Source organism: Tamandua tetradactyla, chromosome 4 (assembly GCF_023851605.1).
Source record: "Tamandua tetradactyla isolate mTamTet1 chromosome 4, mTamTet1.pri, whole genome shotgun sequence".
Taxonomy (NCBI): domain Eukaryota; kingdom Metazoa; phylum Chordata; class Mammalia; order Pilosa; family Myrmecophagidae; genus Tamandua; species Tamandua tetradactyla.
In genome coordinates this window covers 105,958,767-105,964,063 of record NC_135330.1, presented here as the reverse complement: position 1 = coordinate 105,964,063, position 5,297 = coordinate 105,958,767, and the positions used below count along the sequence as shown (strand labels likewise).

At 36.9% G+C, this 5,297-nt stretch overlaps 1 non-coding gene across 1 annotated transcript; it reads right to left on the bottom strand.

The window, feature by feature from the left end:
• Nucleotides 1–4,917: 4,917 nt before the first annotated feature.
• Nucleotides 4,918–5,024, bottom strand: LOC143681875 (U6 spliceosomal RNA). Its single transcript, XR_013174927.1, has one exon. It is a non-coding gene; the product is annotated as a U6 spliceosomal RNA (small nuclear RNA).
• Between the last annotated feature and the right edge of the window lie 273 nt (nucleotides 5,025–5,297).

Sequence of the window (5,297 nt, the reverse complement as noted above, 5' to 3'; positions counted from 1 at the left end):
AGAAACTTATCAAGACCCACCCCAAATGGGTGGAGACATGTCATCACCTAATCCAGCTTAACAACCACTCTTGATTAAATCACATCTCCAGGGAGATGATCTGATTACAGTTTCAAACATACAGTATTGAATAGGGATTATTCTGCCTGTACGAAATGGGATTTAGATTAAAACATGGCTTTTCTAGGGGACATACATCCTTCCAAACCAGCACAATATTTATCACCAACTTTTTCCACTACCCATTCCATGTTCCTTTACCCTCAGCAAGAACTTCAGCTGACCGTGGTTCTTTGCCTGGTGGGGTGACTCAAACCTTCATTCCAAAGTTTCAGAGTCATTGGTAGTCCTGCCTGGAATGGGTTGTTGTAGTTTTCTATTGATTTTAATCACAGGGCATGGTAGTACTAAAAGACACCCTAGGGGATCTCCTATATTCCAGGAAACTCTTCTTTACCTCCATTGTGTAGTTGCAGTCCTATTTCCCCCTTATAGTCAGGATCAATCACCCCAGCCAGTAAAGTAATCCCCTTCTTGGCTTGTTGATCCAGAGGAAAGAGTAGCCCAAAGTGAACAGGTGGCAGTCTTAGATTCCAGTTCAATGGAATAGTTGTTTCTCCTTGTAGAAGCATTCCCCCTTCTGGAACTAAAACCTGTAGACCAGCAGAGCTCAAGGTCACAAGGACAGGAAGCAAAAATTTTCCTAGTGGATCACTAGGGGTAATAGTGAGTGGTGCCACTTCCATTTCCACCCCTTGGTTCCTGTACCCATGGATCCACTCCTGGTACCAAACTGTATTAGCTAGGGTTCTCTAGAGAAACAGAATCAGCAGGAAATATCCGTAGATATAAAATTTATAAAAGTGTCTCACATAACCATGGGAACGTAGAGTCCAAAATCCGTAGGGCAGGCTGTGAAGCTGACAATTCCAATGAAGGTCCGCAATGAACTCCACAGGAGAGGCTCACTGGCTGGAGCAGCAAAGAAGAGAGTCTGTCTCTTCTGAATTCTCCTTAAAAGCCTTCCAGTGTTTAGATTAAGCACCACTCATTGCAGAAGACACTCCCCTTAGCTGATAACAAATGCAATCAACTGTGGATGCAGCTGATGTAATCATGATTTAAGTCCATGAAATGTCCTCATAACAACAGACAGACCAGCACTTGCCAGACAAATGAGCACCACCACCTGGCCAAGCTGACACGTGAACCTGACCATGACCCATGATAGAGGTAGAAATTTAAAAGGGGAAAAGATGGCTTATGTTCATTGGAAAGAGTCTTGCCTTTCTATCTTGTAAAGCCTTGGATATAGACCACTGATTTCTTGACTGGGGGTGGGGGATGTAGAGCACTGGGGAGGTGGGGGCAGGAGCCTGCCCTCCATGCCTCTGCCCACATGGACAGGCTGATCTGGGGCTTGCAAGTCTAGGGCAAAGCAAGTGAAGCACTAGCTTGCAAAATCCAGATTCACTTACCTCAACTCTTATTCTGGCCCTGTAGGATCCTGCCCTTATTTGAAATTTTGAAACTGTTCTCATCATGAGTTTTTTTCCAATAATTTTTATAAAATATTATTAGAGAACTTGTGGGTTTACTGTCAAACATACACAAAATAGAGAAGTCCCTTATACCACCCCAACACCTTACATTAGTGTGAAAAATTTGTTTCAATTGATGATAGCACTTTGTAATCACACTAGTTTTTTAACAACCATTACCTTTGTTACAAATAATGAAAAATTATTAAAACTGTACCATTAACCAACTATGTGATGATGTTAAGAATTACTGATTGTATATGTGGAATGGAATGATTTCTAAATGTTTTGTTAGTTAATCTTTTTTAATTAATAAAAAAAACTGTACCATTAACAATCATCTGTAGTTTACATTAGGTGTATTCTTTTACATTTACCACACTATTATTAATTTGTAATAATTCATAAATGAACATTCTTACACTTGTACTATTAACTATAGTCCATCTACAATAGGATTCATTGTGTTTTACAGTACTGTGTTTTATCTTTTTTTTTTTTTGCATGGGCAGGCACTGGAAATCAAACCCTGGTCTCTGGCATGGCAGGCAAGAACTCTGCCTGCTGAGCCACTGTGGCCTGCCCTGTGCTTTATCTTTTAATATTTCTTCTAGTAATAGATATGACCTAAAGTTTCCCCTCTTAACCACAGTCACCTATACAATTTAGGACTGTTAATTACACTCACAATCGCAACCATCATTTCCAAACCTTTAAAACCTGAATAGAAATTCCATACACACTAAGTAGCAACTCCCCATTCTCTAACCCTAATCTTTCCCCAGGTAGCCTGTCTTCTACATTCTAACTCTTTAAGTTTGCTTATTATACTTAGTTCATATCAGTGAAATCATACAGTATTTATCCTTGTGTCTAGCTTATTTCACTGAGCATAATGTCTTCAGATTCATTCACACTGTTGCACACAAATATCTGTTTGAGTCATAACTTTCAGTTCTTCGGGATACATATCTAGTAGTGGGATTGCTGGGTCATATGGTGGTTTCATACCCAGCTTTCTGAGGAACTTCCGAACTGTCTTCCACAGCAGCTGTACCATTTTATATTCCCACCAGCAGTGAATTAGTGTTCCTATTTCTCAACAACCTCTCCAACTCTCATAGTTTTCTGTTTTTTAATACTGGCCATCGCAGCAGGCATGAGATGATATCTCACTGTGGTTTTGATTTGCAATTTCCTAATAGCTGGTGATGTTGTGCATCTTTTCATATGCTTTTTAGCTATTTGTCCTCTTTGGAAAAATGTCTATTCAAGTCTTTTGCCCATTTTAAATTGGGTGGTTTATCATTCTATTGTTGAATTATAGAATTTGTTTATCGATTCTGAATATTAAACCCTTATCAGATATGTTGTTTCCAAATAATTTTTCCCACTGAGTAGGTACGTGCCTTTTCACCTTTTTGCAAATCCTTTGAAGTACGAAAGTCTTCCATTTTGAGGAGGTACCATTTATCTATTTTTTTCTTTGCTTGTACTTTCTGTCATTGCTTTTCTAAGAAAACTCTACTTATCACAAGATTTTGAAGAAGCTTCCCTAAATTTTCTTCTAGGAGTTTTATCATCCTGGATCTTATATTTAGGTTTTTGATCAATTTTTACTTAATTTTACTATAAGGTGTGAATAGGAGTCCTCTTTCATTCTTTTTTTTTTTTGTATGCTGTATGGTGAGGTCACATTTCATTCTTTTTCCATGTGCGTGTCCTATTATTGCAGCACCATTTGTTGAATTTTTTGTGGGTGTCTTTGTTTGTTTATTTGTGAAGTGCATGGGCCAGGAACCGAACCTGGGTCTCCCACATGGCAGGCAAAAATTTTACCACTAAACTACCTTCACACCCCTCACCCCTGACTTTCATTCTTTTGTATCTAGAGATCCAGTTTTCCAAGCACCATCTGTTGAAGAGACTATTCTGAGCCAGCTGAGTAGACATGGCAGACTTATCAAATATCAATTGGCCATAGATGTGAGAGTATTTCTGAACCCTCAATTAAATTCCATTGGCCAATATGTCTATCCTTCTGCCAGTACTATGCTATTGTGTAGTATGCGTTAAAACCAAGAACTGTGAGTCCTCCAACTTCAGTCTTCCTCTTCAAGATATTTTTGGCTGTTTGGAGCCCCTTACCCTGCCAAATAAATTTGATAATAGGCTCTTCCATTTCTGCGATGAGGCTGTTGGAAGTTTAATTGGGATTGCATTGAATCTGTAGATCAGTTTGGGTAAAATTGACATCTTAACGATATTTAGTCTTCCAATCCATGAACATGGACTGTCCTTTCATTTATTTAGGTCTTCTTCAATTTCTTTCAGCAATGTTTTATAGTTTTCTCTGCAAAAGTCCTTTACATCCTTGGTTAACTTTATTCCAAGATCTTGGATTGTTTTAATTGCTATTGTAAATGGAATTTTTTCTTGATTTTTCCTCCTCAGATTGCTCATTACTAGTTTATGCAAATACTATTCATTTTTTGCATGTTGATTTTTACCCCACTACTCTGCTGAACTCATTTATTAGCTCTAATAGTTTTGATGTAGATTTCTTTGGATTTTCTAAATATAGGATTATCTCATCTCCAAATAGTGGAAGTTTTACTTATTCTGTTCCAATTTAGGTGCCTTTTACTTCTTTTTCTAACCCAATTCCTCTGGCTAGAACTTCCAATACAATATTGAATAACAGTGAGGACAATGGGCATTCTTGTCTAGTATGACATCTTGAAGAAAAAGCTTCACCCTTTCACCATTGTGTATTATGTTAGCAGTGGGGTTTTCATATATGTCCTTCATCATGATGAGAAATTTTCCTTCTATTCCTAGTGTTCTAAATGGTGTTATCAAGAAAGGATTCTGGATTTGTCTAAAGCCTTTTCTGCATGAATGGAAACAATCATATAGCTTTTTTTTTTCCCTTCGTTAGATTAATGTGGTGTGTCATATTAATTGATTTTCTTGTGTTGAACCACCCTTGCATACCTGGAATAATACTTGTCATGGTGCATAGTTATTTTACATACAACTGGATTCAATTTGTAAGTAATTGTTGATGATTTTTGCATCTATACTTATAAGAGAAATTAGTCTGTTATTTTCTTTTATTGTAATACCTATCTGACTTGGATATTAGGGTGCTATTGGCCTCAGAGAATGAACTAGGTTTTGTTCTCTCATCTTTAATTTTTTAAGAGTTTAAGTAGGATTAGGCATTAATTCTTCCTGGAATGGTTGGTCCAATTCACCTGTGAAAGCCTCTGCTCCTGGGCTTTTCATTTTAGGAAGTTTTTTGATGACTGATTCAATTTCTTTCCTTATAATTAGACATTGAAATGTTCTTCTTAATTTTTCTCTTTTTTTTTCAAATATGGAATACTTCACAAATTTGCATGTCAACTTTGTGAAGAGGCTATGCTAATCTTTTCTGTATCATTCCAATATTAATATAAGTGCTGCTGAAGCAAGCACTGTTCTATTTAATTTTTAAGGCTGTTTTATTGAGATATAGTCACATACCATAGAATCCATCTAAAGTAGACAATCAGTGGCTTTTAGTGCAATTACAGATTTGTGCATTTATCACCACAGTCAATTTTAAAACATTTTTGTGACTCCCAAAAGAAAAATGTCATACCCCTTAGCAGTCACTTCTCAATCCCTTTATTCTTCCCAGGCCTTACATAACCACTAAGCTAATTTTTTCTATATAGATTAATTTATATTATTTATACAAATGGAATC